The sequence below is a fragment of the Amblyomma americanum genome, chromosome 2 (assembly GCF_052857255.1).
Source record: "Amblyomma americanum isolate KBUSLIRL-KWMA chromosome 2, ASM5285725v1, whole genome shotgun sequence".
Lineage (NCBI taxonomy): Eukaryota > Metazoa > Arthropoda > Arachnida > Ixodida > Ixodidae > Amblyomma > Amblyomma americanum.
The window spans coordinates 36,755,947-36,771,327 of record NC_135498.1 but is presented as its reverse complement, the minus strand read 5'-3'; positions in this window follow the sequence as shown (position 1 = coordinate 36,771,327).

Here is a 15,381-nt window from a genome sequence, read left to right as displayed (position 1 = left end):
TGTCTCAGTCATAATTGCTGCGCTAGAACATATAAACGCATTTGTGATCCCATAATCGTAAGTAGTGCTTATGGTGACGTGAAATCATCCCAAATGACTAGAGAAATTTTAGAGATCAAATCTGTGCTTTTGGTTTTTATTCCTAAGCGGTTAAGTGATGTATCCGCTCGATGTTTAAAAAAAATTGAACACTCGCTGTGCGATAGCTACGGCAAGTCAAGTATGGGGAAATGCATGAGGAAGTTTTCATCACCTTTATTTTTATTTCCACTGAAGTACAGTTTACAAAAGAAAATGCGCAGTACTCGAGTGTCTGGCTAACACAGCTTGGAAAGACAGGAAGTATAGCCTCCGAAAAATAGCAGTTAAGTGGCACAAAACAGTAGCACAAGACAAGAACCAAGCCTTCCTTCGTCCACTTAGAGTGCAATAAAAGAGTAGAACGTGCCACAAATCTAAGCCATGCATCTTCAATGCAAACTAGTTGACCTAACAAAGTAAGCCATGCATCTTCAAGCAAAGTCGCTGACCTTGCCGAAGTAAGGTCAGCGCTTTTCAAGCTAGCTTTATGCTGCGCGTGATGTAGAGTTGTTATATGAGCTAGCACTGACTTTTTGTCGCTCGAGTATTTGTGTACGGGACACGGCTGCAACCTCTAAATAATGACTATAGAGAGTTATTTTATTCGCATTTATTTAAGCTGCTCGTTGCGACAGTCACTGGCGTTCTTGTTCCCAGCACACCCGAGAGGAAAACATTTGGCCGCCCCAGTGACGTCGATTTGAGACGGATATAAAAATATTGGACTGGCCGCGAAGTTCAGGACGCTCGGTGACCCTGGTCATTACCAAAGCAACTGCAGCGATGGTAGCGCATCCTGACGCGTCTGCGTTTGATGAGCGCAATTTGGGGCTCAAGGAACGTATCGAAGGCTTTTCCACGGTGCTCAACGCTAGGCTTGCGGACTGATGTTCTATCGAGTAGGAGCAGAAGCAAGGCGAAGAGGTAACGTTATGCGTGTGCAGTGCGGGCTAAGATGCCAAAACACCGTAAACAACCGTTGCCGGCAGCTTAAATGGGTTTTAAATTGCCGCTGCAAATTGAGCATTTGTGGGCGTGAGAGCTACGAGTGTTAGTTTGGTGCGAGTGATGACATGACGATGCGTGATGTGGGATTCGCAAAAGCAAGCAGTGACGGTTTGGTACTGCTGCTCTTAGCCTTTTTATTTTTACCAGCTTACTCGCTTCATCGGCGTCTACTGCGGGTCGCCAAAGGCAGGAAGAGGGTAATTCTTCAAGAAAAGGTGAACATAACAAAACAGAAGTTCACCCTGTTTAGAACAGGGTGAAAAAAGAACAAGCTATAGTGCGTCCCCCACTCGAGTAGTTACGCTTTTCCCTCCGATTAATTCGCAAAGCAGCTCAAGGAGTTCAGAGACCAGCGCGAACAACGATGACGAAGTGTACGTCCCCTGCGCTGTTTATCAAACATCGACGCCGCAGCGCGCAATCATCCAGACGAAGCGGTATGCAACCATATACACAGAACGTGCACACATCCCCGGTGTTAGGTCTGGTTGTCATTGACCACTGAACATGGCAAAACGCGACATACATCACGCGCTAAGTGCAAGTAATGACTGAACTGAGTGATCGATCATTGCTGGTCATCGTCATACGAAAACTTAATGACGGGTGCCGGGCACAACTTCTGGAATCGCGGTTACGCATCAGGGCTTCCGTCGGGCTCCCTGTCTGAGCATGTTTGCGCTTCGCTGGTCGATCAGGTTTGTATCGCACTGTGGCAGATTCGACCGCTCTCCTGCCACGCATTCGGCACCCAGCTCCAGATCTAATGTAATTTCTTCGTCGCCATTCATTAAATGCAATATCTAAGCATGATGCTTGCCGGAGGCTTTGTTTCCACGTGCGGAACGCTCACACGCACTGGGACACCCAGCGTTTGCCCTCAGCACTGCTTTCTTACTGGAGAAGCCGGCAAGAAAGCAGTGCTGGGTGCAAACGCTGGGCGTCGCAGTGCGTGTGAGCGTTCCGCACGTGGAAACGAAACCTCCGCTCTACCTGATCATTCTGCGTCCGCATCACAGTAAGAAAACACATTGGGATAAAGCCTGCATGTCTATATCAAGTGGATGCTGCAAAATCAGCTGTATATACGCTGTCCATTCCGGAGTGCAGAACAAATGGCAAAGAAGGAGCTACACTTGCGGGAAAAAAGATGGCAACGCCGTTTAGTTACCTCGCCACCGGCACATACTTTGATAGATGTTTTATAACCAACGACTTCGCCTACTGTACATAACCCGTGCAGCTGCTCTTACTATGAACGCACCTCCTCTATATTAGTAAGGGTACATAAGGGGAGAAGACATGCGTGTGAGGGTGGCTTAGCAGTCTTGAGTGAGCTTGACCGCTGTGATGGCCTAGTGGTTTGACCATTGGCCTCACATGCGGGAGGTGGGGGATTCCATCCCAGTACCGCCGGGTACCAACCGGTTTCCAAAGGCCACAAGCTTTCCCCTGGCCTAGAGCTCGGCTTCTCTGGAGTGAAATGCTAGGAAAATTCGCCTTCGGCCCCTGTGCCATAGCACTTGAACCCAAAAGATGCCCATTGCGCCATTAAAATGCATCATTATCATCATAACTCAGGTGAGTTTAACACGCCCATGATATATCCGTCTTAAACTTTCATCAGTACAACTTCTCTGAAACGCTGCCAGCGTCTGGAGGACGTCATTGTTTAAAAATGAAAGGGGAATCACTGCAAGAAACGCATGGCATTTCGAACAATCAATGAAGGGGAGAGCCTCACAAATTATGCCGTCCTCGCTGGTGTGAAAAAATCGCACTATCTCATAATCACTAAACTTTTTCGCGTAAAAACGCGAGAAAGCACAGTCCCTCACTTCCCCTCAGCTGCATGGGAGGAAATCCCGAGCTCTCACCCTGAGTTCAAGGCAAGGCAAAAAGGTACGCACAAACTCTAAACCCGAATAAGTTAAGGCCAAAAATAAAAAAAATCACGACATGTAGCCTCATTTTTCAAAAAAAAAATTTCTCCTCTTTCATTTTTCTGCCTATTTCTTCTCAGTAAGTTCCACATCTAGATACCAGGTCAAACAAAAGACATTGCAGGCTGCCTGTAAACCCTCACATCATAGCGATAAATGAAGGAAGAAATTATTCAGGGGGTGAATTATTACAAACTAAGGACCGTGAACAGGTATTTGTATCAAACAGTCGCGAATAATAAATACCCACCTGTTCGAAAGTAGTCGCGAAGCAGAAACTTTCGCTTTCATATAACAGCACCAGAGAGAGAGAGCTCCTCAGAGTAAACCCTTAGGTGCACAAAGCTCCAGAGGGTTTATTTGTGCTTCATTCTTTATATATACCCCAGCTGTATTTGTACATCACACCACAGTACATACACCACAGTAGTATTACACTACACATAAATAACCCAAAAGCAGAAGATTGGATAGCCGTCTCCCGTAATTTTGATGTGCGGGCAAAGTCAGAACAGGATGCCGGAGTGGTTGTGTATGACGAATTGCGTGATGCGACCTGCGTGGTTAAGTCGGGCTTGAAGCCTGTCAGGGTGGACATACTTCCATGCTAAAAAGAAAAAAAAATCGTCGCTGTAGCTCAGTTGGTAGAGCACCGGACGCGAAATTCGGAAGCCGTTGGTTCAGATCCCACCGGTGGCATATGGTTATTTTTTCTTCTGTTTATCCTTAGATATTTACGCTACTGACCTCCCATTGATGAACGCCACAAATTTAAAAAAAAAGAAAAAAAATATATGCTCGTTGGTTTCGCTGACTGTTCGATTCCTTCATGACAGTAGTGCTTATTACGTCATCACAAGTATTTGCGTATACAGCCACCTTTCCTTTCTTGCGTAGAAAAATCAAGCTCCTTTCTTCGCATAACGTGTACCCAAAATCTTTACAGATTTCTTTCAGCGTTTACCACTGGAGCTCAACCTTTAAGATTTTTTGTAACGTTTCTTGGCATTTAGAAGAGCAAGGCGCTGGAAATATCGCAGCTTATCCTTAATGCGCCCTCTACCCTTTTTCGCAAGTTGTCAGATCGCTAAGCCCATCTGTCATGTGCGACCTGAGCGTCAGCCAATCCCCTCCGTGCACATGTACTTGTAAGGGTCAGCTAATGGCTCCGGCGCTCGACAATATATTCGGCCGAGTGAGAGCTGTTGAAGATAAACCTCCGGACTGACCACCCTTCTTCTTGTGGTTCTAAAGCAGGGCATTGCTTTGAGCATCTCAGAAATGTTTGTCACCGCCGTTATATTCGCCACCTTAGCTCTCTTGATCACAGGTAAGAATGTTTACCTACATGCAATTTTTTCACAGCTTTCCTACTTAACTTAACTCCATGCCAGACTAAATTTAATATAATCCCGCAATGGAAGCCACAGATACAAGGCTGTCCGCTAGTAACCACGAAAAGAGGCACTCAGAATATCGTGTAGTACTGTGACAGCAAGAAGTGAAGCAATTAGCCTTATTATTAAACAATAACTTTCGTGAATGTGAAAGCAGCCCAATAACTGATTTAAAATTGTATTGGAATATTGATATAAACGTTTACATTTGCACGATACACACTGTGAACGTACGCAGGCATTTCGTTAAGCAGAAATAGATGGCGATAATTTCTCTACAAACATATATAGGTAGGTTTCCGCTTCCGGAGGTGACAACTTCGGTGCCGATGTATATCATAAAATATCAAAAGCAAGCACTTGTGTGCTGCGACTTAGTCTGTTTAGTCCTAAAACGAATATATCTAAATCAAAAACTCCTATGGTCGATGTCATACACTTACCCGAAAACTGTGACTTCATGAGTTCTTAAGCGATGCTTACACACTTAACATGAAGATTAAACTAACGCTATTGAACAGTAGATAACCTTTCAATAAAGACAACGGAAATGTTAATCGCGCAGAAGGAAGAAAGAGGCTGTGCACTTTTCATATTAACTGCGACCATGATAATACTTCTCCATGCAGTAATGAAAAATTTTTAAATGGTTTTGTACGATGCAGAATATAATACTAGATTTTTCGGCATTAATGCCACTGCCCTGGTTTTTAAATTTGCTGTTGAGTCATTTAAAGGCCCCAGAATTTCGGAATATAGGCCCTTTAAAATTTTTCCATCATCGAAATGTGTACAGACCTGTCCACTGTGAGGACTGCAGCTCCGGACTCAAAATACAATAGCCGCTGAACCATCGTGGCAAATAGAATCACCGTCGACGCGATGTAACTAGCATTCCTCAAAGCCTTATTGTGTTAAACTTCAATAGGCCTCGGCAGACCCTTTATTTACTAACGAACACTCGCATGACAACTCGTTGCCTTCCCTTCCTTCAGTTAGACCCCGTCAGGGCGATTATACAAAGGCCAAGACGTTTGTCTGGAACACCAGATCCCTGCACACCTGACTTAACGCGCAACATCTAACGATAACACCGGCTTTGAGTTTGTGAGCGCGCTGTAATAATAACGGCATTGTTTTGTCGTTCTTGCCTTGCTCGTGGCTGATTTTTCAGCAGCTTCTTTCGCCTCCAGGAGCGCATTCTGCGCTGGCGGCTACGAGTCGAGAGAGCAACAACTGAGCATTTGCTGCATCGTGTTGTTTTTAATTTTCTTGGTAAGAGCTTTCCTCCAAGCATTTCGTTGCAGCATCGATTTGCCGACTCTGTCGCGGACAGCCAAGATATTGCCAAGCCCTTCACAAATTCAAGGTGCAGTGTCCGCGATACGGAAGGGGCAGACAGGTAGAACAATGATGCTACCAAATCCTCGCAGCCAATGTTTCTGCATGTGAAAATTACATAAAAACATGCAACGTGCTCCAAACCGCTGCGTTCTTGTTTCGCGGCCAGTACCGCAGAAAGTGCCTTTAGTGGAGAAAGAATATGCGCCGCGGCGACCAGCAAAGCGAGCAGGGATGATGCGGTCATATGAACGTGGCCGCGCATGATCACATGCCGCCTGTCTCGAACCGAGAGTTATCACTAGATTCCTAGCGTGTACTCGGGAGAAGACAGTTGGAATGGTCTAGACAAGCAATCTGCCCTCCACTACACACAGCTCCATACAGCAGCTATTACCGGGGCAATAAAGAGAAAATAATTTCTTAAATTCCTTACATCTCGTGCAGAGAATCACGATACAGCGGGCAACACATCGCTCGAGGTACATCGTGAGAAGTGTGAAAGATTTTCTCCGGGATTTTTTTTTTATCTCAACATGCCCACCGTTTTCTTGGGTGCTTGCGCTGAGCGAAGTCCAGTGCTCCACATTCTTGCCTAGAGCACTACAACGGCGCACTCTGGTGTATCGACATAGCTTGCCGCCGTTTCTGGAACTCGATGTGGTTTTTTGAGAAATAGGAAGTGGGGGCACATGGACGATGTATAATACACTCAGCGCCACGTCACACGTAAATGATTCATAATGCTGAGTACCACTTGCGAGATGCATGTGTGTGGCGGATGCTCTCACTGCGGATGTTCTCACTGCACGTGAGAGCATCCGCCTGCACGTTCTCTCTGCGTTCGCACGGCGCTCATAGGAATCAGAACCAACCAATAGTTACAGCGACGTCATTATTATTATCATCACACGCGCGGAGAACTGCAGCGCAACGTACTTAAGAAATGTTTTCGTATCATCACCTCAAATCAGTTAGCAGATACGTGTACAGTTGTCATTCTCCGTTCATCTGTTTTCAGAAGTAGGAATACCGAAGAAAGCCGCAAAGACAGCGCAATAACAATCGTTTTAAGCAGAATTTCAGTGCTTGCTTGTATTCGCGTATTTCTGTGCTATATCCTCGTGCTGCAACGCGCTGCTGAAAACGATGCAATACGAACTAGCCCGGCAGCTTTACCCATTACAATCACAATCCCAGCAGAACGACGTTGACACAGTGTACGTTTTTTTAAGATTCTTCACGGAGTCCCTTCGTTAATATGCACCGTCTTTACTTTGATTTTGAAGACGTTGATGGCATGCTGACGCATAGCATTTATATATTGTTCCATAATTTAAAGTCTTGCAATCGAGCAGTCGTACCGAGAGTTGTCACAGTCGAATCTTTCTATCGAGTTAAAAAAAAAAGTTACGGTGTCTTCAAATATCTCGAACCACTGTATTTAACCTCGCTTCGCTTCAATTAGGTGATCAGGTGTCAGAACTAGCCACGGCTTACGCTTGTGTGATATGTAATTGTTTCTTGTCCCTAAATATATAGTGTCCTGAGTGATTGTCTTGCGGCCGTGGTGTCTTCGATGGAGGCGAAATTCTAGAGGCCCGTGTACTGTGCGATGTCAGTGCACGCTAAAGAACCCCAGGTGGTCGAAATTTCCGGAGCCCTTCACTACGGCGTCCCTCATAGCCTGAGTCGCTTTGGGACGTTAAACATTCACAAACCAAACCAACCTTATCTTATTTCTGCAGTCCTACGTTTTTATGAGCGAGGGATGACACCGAGTTCAGCAACGAAGCGTCTCGCTCGGGCTGATCTCAGTCGGCATACCGCGTACGCCAACTCGGTTTCTGCGTTGTATTTATCTTTGGCACAATACACCGACGCTGATGTTCGGCGGATGCCAGTGTATGCAACCCGTAGCTGACAGCGCGTCAGTCGGCCGATCTCCTGGTCTCATTACAACAACGCGATGCCCGCACTGTCTGTACCGACAATAACAATCGCTGTTCTCGCTCCGCCCGCGCCGCTGCATGCGCTGCGAAACTGCTCAAGGTCCCGTGGCTGCTGATTACGATGTCTGCTCTTCGCTTTTTTCTCTGCTGCTTGTTTAGCATACGGTTCGTGTATTCGCTAAATAAATGCTTCGAGATACCTCTACACGATTCGGCATTTACCGCGCGTGTACGCAACTCCCCCAGTAATGCACCCATGACGACGACTGCATCTCAGCGCTAGTTTTGTTCACATATATCTGCATGTATAAGAGACAGCAATTGCGCGTTAGTTCGGCATGAATTGCAAGCTGCGTTCTACTTAGGATAAATAACCTTTCTCTTTCGCGCCGCTTATACGTTTACTTGTTTACTAGGAAGCGCAAAAAAGGACGAGGGACGGAGTAGGGGACACAAAAACACGTTCACCCCGCGTAGGACCTGCGTTTATCGACCATTGTACTGTTTATTTTTTTCTGACGTTTCTCGTACTTTGATTTTAATTGCTTTATCTAGAAGTGTGTTCGTCACCCATCTGCAATGATCAAAATAACTTAATTTGTTGTTCACAAGCGGCGCCGACGACTGCTGGCTGCCGGGCGCCTGCAGCATTGGTCGGCATGCAGACAATGTCACACCGAACAGTGGTGCTTCTCGCTTGATGCATTTACGCCTTAACATGAAAAAAATCGTCGATTCAAGGTCACTGTTGTGAAAACTATGCTCAATGACCATTTGTATTCGCGGAAAGTGGTGAACCCGCTCTCCACAATCGCCGACATCGCACATACGAACCGCGGAGACTGGCTAGGCCTGTTCGTACAGCTTGTGAATGTCGAATGATGAACACATGAAGTGTAGTCGCTCGCTTCACTTATTCGTAGCATGGAGAAAGTGTAAACAAGAGCAAATAGTCAGGTCGTCGTTTCATCGACGTGAAGGTTACGCTCAACCGCGGATGCTGGTGCCGGCTGGTGCGTCAGGGACGGTATATTTACCGATCAGCCCACCGACAACCCAGTCCCCGACGCAGCGCCTGGCCGACGTCGCGCGTCATCGATGATAGTACGTCCCGTTACTGTGCTGTGATGTCACTAATATTTAATTTATTACGCGACAGCATATACACCTCGTTTGGTCGAAAAGCCGTCGGAGTAGTGGTAGTCGGCACCCCGTGTTGGAAATAATCAGGGGCTGCGTAAAAAAACTCGCGTCATGGTAAATTGCGGTTCTAGTAATTGGGGATTGATTTGTGTTTGATAGGCAACGACGATTTAATGGAATTATTGCAATTAATTAACTAATTAAAGAAATGAAAATAAAAAAATCGAAAATGGGATTTAAAGGTGTCAAAATGCTCCGAATGAAAAGCCAATGCTTGATGGTGCTAATTAAAAAATTAGGATGTGTAATTGATCAATTATTTAATTCAAACAATTTAAAGACCTAAAGAGTCGCATCAGAGTCACATGACTCACCAAGCAGGCGTTACAAAGAGGAGTGGGTGACTAACAAAAATACATGCGTAGTAGCCAGACTAATTAATATGATTATATACAGCAGACTTGAAGGCGTCGGCTGAAGTGATGGACATGACGTAGGCAGGAAGATAGTTTAAGTCCGTGCCTAGAGTTTTGAACAAATCAATCGAAATAGAGATGAGTCCTGCAGCTTGGAACGCCAACTTTGGAACAGTGGTGCATGCGGGACGAAAAGTGCGTAGGTATAAGAAAAAGTGATTGTGTTAGGTTTCTATTGGTGAAATATATTTCCTGAAAAAGACATAAACAAGAAATACGGCGGCTCAACGGAAGGTCAGGAAGATCCAATGTGTTCTTCACAAGTGTTACATTGGTCGAACTCAGAAAGTTTAACATCAGCAGACGATTATGGATATATTCGAGGGCTTGTATGTGTAATTTTGTGTGGGGATCCCAGACATAACAGGCATGCTCAAGTTTCTGGCGGACAAGAGACTTATATAGAAGTAATTTTTGGGACACAGGAGCGAGAAAAAAATTACGGCGAAGAAAACCAAGTGTTCGGTTGGCATTGTTAGTATTGTGTCCAAGAGCGACATCGTTGCCGAATTTCTACGCCACTGACTATAGCGCTAGCGATGGGTCTCGATTGTGAGAAAAGCATTTAAGGAATCTTTGGAGCTGAATTAAAATATATTTTATGCGTTGGTCGCATCGAGTACTTAGCCTCAAAGTTTGGTGTGTCAACACGTTTAAGTCTCCCCCAGTGTCGTGTCTTCCGCATCAGCAGCTGTTATATAAAAAAAAACTAGCCATTTTGATTCAGTACAGCTCTAACACATTTCTTGCTGTAACCAAAGCCAAGAGCTAATTGGGCTTGATTCTTAAGCGTATTTTCCACGAGAAGTGGAAAAGCAGCGTTTAATCATAGGAAATTAAAGACTGTAAATAAAGGACAGTATGTAAGTACGTACAGCTCAAAGAAGTCGTATCATTGCTCAGTAAGCAGATGCACAATGACCATTGAATGATGTCATGTTTAATACATGCTTTGCTATGCCTGTATCGATCTGCTCCAGTTGGCATGTATGATATGATACGCATCACGCATGCGTAGATGCAGGAGTTTAGCGGGCCCCCTCCCTATTAGGGTAAGGGGTTCGGCCCAGCAAAGCACGGGTTGCGTTGGAATGTTCTAAAAAATGTCAGTATATGCGAGTGGTTTATTTTAAACCCCTAGGTGATGCACAAGCACCATCCACTGATGATGACCCAGACTGCAATGTAGAAAACAGAGCTGTAAGTATCAGACATTATATATTTTAAGGTCAAATACACCGGATGTTTCAGCGAACACTTTCAAAAATTCTCGACAATAGGCTTTTTGGCGTAAAAACATGTCTTTTGCGGCATAGCATTACCAGTGTTGGCGGACACCACAAAACTGGTGAGTACTCTTAAGTAGTAAGCTGGTTAACTAATTTTTAATAATTAACTTTTTAGATAGTAGATCTAGGCGCCTAGTTGCAAGTAGAGATTTGTAGCCAGTCGTTAGTAATAGCCATATTAGTTTTTAGAATTTCTAAAACGCGATTACCCCCGCCGCTGTGGCTCGACAAAATTTCGCTACATCGTGCAAAAATACATGAGCTTTTGAAAGCATGAAGGCAAGGCAACCTTTCCAGTGCATGTAACGAGGCGAAAAAGCCAACTTTTTTCATGCCACAATGTCAAGGGTAATCGCGTTTTAAAAATTATTAAAACTGATACGGCAAATAAAAACGATCGGCTACAAATCTCTAATTCCAACTAGGCGCCTGACTCTACTAGTTAAGAAGTTAATTATTAAAAATTAGTTAACCATGTTAACTTTAGCTAGCTTTTCTATAACTTTACTTTAACCACCTTTAGCAAGATTCACCGGTTTTCTGGTGTCCGCCAACACTGGTAACACTATGCTGAAAAAACCATATTTTTACCACAAAAACCTATTCTTGAAAATTTTTGAAAGCATTCGCTGAAACACCCGGTATAGGGTGCGTTAAAGAACTTTTTGAAGATATCCTGAATGTACATCAACAGCCCTGTACATATTTTTAATGTGCTAGCATTAGCAGCCCCATCGTCAAGTAAAGGTGGCGTCTGGCGACGGAACAGCCTCGTGCCACCTGCCACGGCTGCCAGGCGGCAAAGTGGAGACAGGGACATCTCTCTCCATTCCTAGGGAGATGAGCAAAGGGGAGCAAAGATGGGCAAAAAGCAAAGCAAAGCAAAGTTCATGAGCAGTTTGATCAGCAAAGTTGAGCAAAATCCTGTAATGAGCGAAGAAATACATGGTAAAGTATGCACATAGAAAAATTAGGGGACTTCTTAACGATTGCTTAACGAGGGAAATGTGATACCATTTATGTGTACTGTTTGGCCTCTACATTGCAATTCCAATGTCATTATTCATTATATTCTGTGCCCTTCGCCATCCCTATGTAAACAAACACACAGAACCACTACACTGCGACACTGACATGCGGCCTCCTAATCTGTGAGATCTGGCAGACCAACGCTCGGCGCCCCATCGCCGCACATTCACCATCGTTTCCCACCAACCAGATTGTCCCGCATTTTTCACGTGACGTCAGCATTTCGCGTCAAAACTGGAAATCCTTAACCCATATTATGATGCTCAACTGCCAATTTTTTTAGAGGGGGAGATGGACGAACTGCGAAATTTTGGGGCCTGGCCTAGCGAGAAATGCGGTTGGTTGGCTAAGTGGGAAAGTTTTTGGCGGTGCGCCAACGGGATTTTTTTTAGCTGGTCTAACTCCGAAATTTTAACACTGAGCCAAGTGCCAACTTTTGAGATGAGTGAAATGCGAAATTCTTCGGGCGCGCCAAGTGCCAAATTTTGGGGTTAGCCAACTGCAAAATTTTGGAGGAGGGCCAAATTAGCAAGTTTTGAGGGTTGGCCAAAGGGGAAAATTCGGGTTCCGAGTGCCAAATTATGTGGGTAGGCATATGGCATATTTTGTGGGTGGGACAGTTGTTAACTAATGGAGATGGACCAACTGCTACATATGCCGGTTAGGCTCATTGGCAAATGCTCGGGATGAACAAATGCCAAAGTCTGGGGGTGTGCCAAATGTCAATTTTTTTGCGCGTGCCAACCGCCAAATTTTTTAGACGGGCCTTGTGGCACGTTTTCGAGGTGGCCTAAGTGACAAACTTAAGAGTCTGGCCAACTGCCAAATTTGGGGGCCCTATAGAATTTCAACTTTCTAAGTACTCTATGCCAAGAGCAAAATTTTGGGAGTCGTTCGGAATTCGGGAGTCCTTCGGATTTGCCCAACAATTGTGAACAAAAGCATTTTGAGCGGGACATGGTTTGTGAACGCACTTTTTATAAAATATAAGGTTTCACTACAACAATCAATATATACGCTATTCACCCGATGACACTCTTGCGTTTTTTTATTAACGTTCCTGCTATCGTGAAACGCGTTCCCCAATGTTTTCTGTGGCAGTCTTAACTTTTGGATGGCATCAGTGGAAACACTTTAAAAAGAAAGAGTTTGCTACATGTCAGGAGAATGGAGCATTACCTTTAAAATTTCCAGAACAATATTTTACAATTTTTCAGTTTTGAACATTTTTGTCCAAGTCGGACATGTAAGTCCATTTCTGTAAACTTTGGGGCTTAAGTATGGGAAGAACCATCTAGATACGCTTAAGTAGAACACTAAGTCGACAGTCTAATTTCTTCTGGTGTAAACAGTGTCGGCGTCAGCGTTGCTATATGTAGCAACGAAAAATGTCATCGTTTCTTGTTGGTCACATGTTTTCCAAGTGGGCAGGACAAATGGTGCTCTCAAGAATGTGCTCTTCGTGGTCGTGTTCTTTTTAGGCTTGGACCATATCGGCTTTGGAGTGGGAGCTCTTATGCAGTTACAATGGGAACCATGGGGTTTTTTTCTTCAGGATGTTTTTTTTTTCTGTTTGGCTGAGGCACACTCTACTTTTTTGCATGATGGATTTTTTATTTACGTATGTTTCCGCCATCGGACGCTCTCTAAATCTGCTATTCTCGACTTCGTCAGGCTTAGTGGCCTTTTGTTTCTGCTTTCCTTTAATCGAAGGAAATCAGCTTCACAGACGCCTGCCGCTTGTACGAAACGACAAATTGCATTCAAAACGAAAGGAAATCAAACCAGTCGACGTGCGTAAATAACCTTTCGTAGCTTATCGGTTTACAATTGCTTCAATCTTTGCAGCATTTTTAATACAGCCTTGCAGCGTTTTTTTTGTCACACTTTCAAAGTAGCCAGTGCGCCAGCTTTAGGGCGAAACCAATTTTTAAGCTTCGTCAATAGCCCCGCCATGGTGGCTCAGTGGCTAGGGCGCTCGACTACTGATCCGGAGCTCCCGGGTTCGAACCCGACCACGGCGGCTGCCTTTTTATGGAGGAAAAACGCTAAGGCGCCCGTGTGCTGTGCGATGTGAGTGCACGTTAAAGATCCCCAGGTGGTCGAAATTATTCTGGAGCCCTCCACTACGGCACCTCTTTCTTCCTTTCTTCTCTCACTCCCTCCTTTATCCCTTCCCTTACGGCGCGGTTCAGGTGTCCAACGATATATGAGAAGATACTGCGCCATTTCCTTTCCGAAAAAACCAATTATTATTATTATTAAGCTTCGTCAATGTTTTAGAGGAATTCCATGCAAGTTTCAGAGCGCAGCTCTTAACCCGTTCGTGGATGAGCCGCGTCGCCGCTGTCAGTGTAACTGAGTCATATAATATATAAATAAATAAATAAATAAATAAATAAATAAATAAATAAATAAATATAACTTCCACGGGGATTCAAACCCATGGCGCCGCGAAAACATCAGCTTCACTGGTCACTGCACGAGAAATTGAAATTGAAATTGAACATTTATTTCTTTTACATACAGTACAGTGATAAGAAGGAAAAATTGGCAAAAAGGGCTACCTAAGACAGCTTGATGTAGCGCCCAGTGCCCCAAGTATACATCGTCAACAGTATGCTCGCGTACAAAAGGCTTGTGTAGAACGTATCCGCTCAAAAAAAGAAAAAAAACGAGAGAGAAAAAACAGTGTAACGCTCACCACGCGCACAACAAAAGAGAGTGGACATCAGAGAAAATAAAAACAACATACATTACAGAACATCCCACTTATCTACAATTCGACCACAAAAAAAAAATCGAAAATGCACATGATGGCCAGTAACTGATTCCGTGAGATTTATTCTATACAATAAGTTATTTTCTGCGGGCATGTTGAGGTAACGTACTGTGTTATAGGATAAGGACTGTTTACCATATGAGATGCGACAAAAAGGTAGAGACCAGGGCAAGTGACATCGTGTATTGTACACTGGTGTGTACTGAAGAAGATTAAAGACACCCAGCTTGAGCTCATTATTACTTTTAACTGAATTTTTGTACGTACACAATAATTTGAACGGGTGCAAAATATCAATACACAGAATACCATATTGCTTAGAGTACGGCAACGCATGGGAATGTCATAGTATGTTTGCAATCAATCTGACTGCACGTTTTTGCGCAACTAGCAACTTCTGTTTGTTGTGTTTTGTTGTACCCAACACACTTCTGCAGTAGGCAATAATAGGCAGCAAATATGCATTATAAATAAGTCATCTTTGTTGGAAGTGTATATGTCGACACAGGACACCATTGATTCGGTTCATTTTCTTGCGGATAGTGTCTATTTGTTTGTCCCAACTAAGGTATTCTGTGAGCATCACACCTAGGCATTTTATGGTCACTACGACTTCAGTTCTAATGCTGCCAAGCATGGGTTCGAAATTTTTTAGTGGCAGATTTGTTTCTGGAGGGGAGTTAATCGTATTAGTTTTCTTCTCATTTACTTTTACGAAATTTTTTTCAGACCATTCACGGGAATATTCTAGAAATTCGTTTCCGTTCATTAATAAACTCCTTTCATTATCACCAGGCAATAGCACTGCGAGATGGCATTGTGAGAGCACTATTCGATTGCCGCAGCCAATCACGCCTCGTGCTAATATACAACACACTCTCGCGCTGCGCATGGCCCATCATCGCCTTCTACTCATAATACTGTAAAATTAATATTGTTA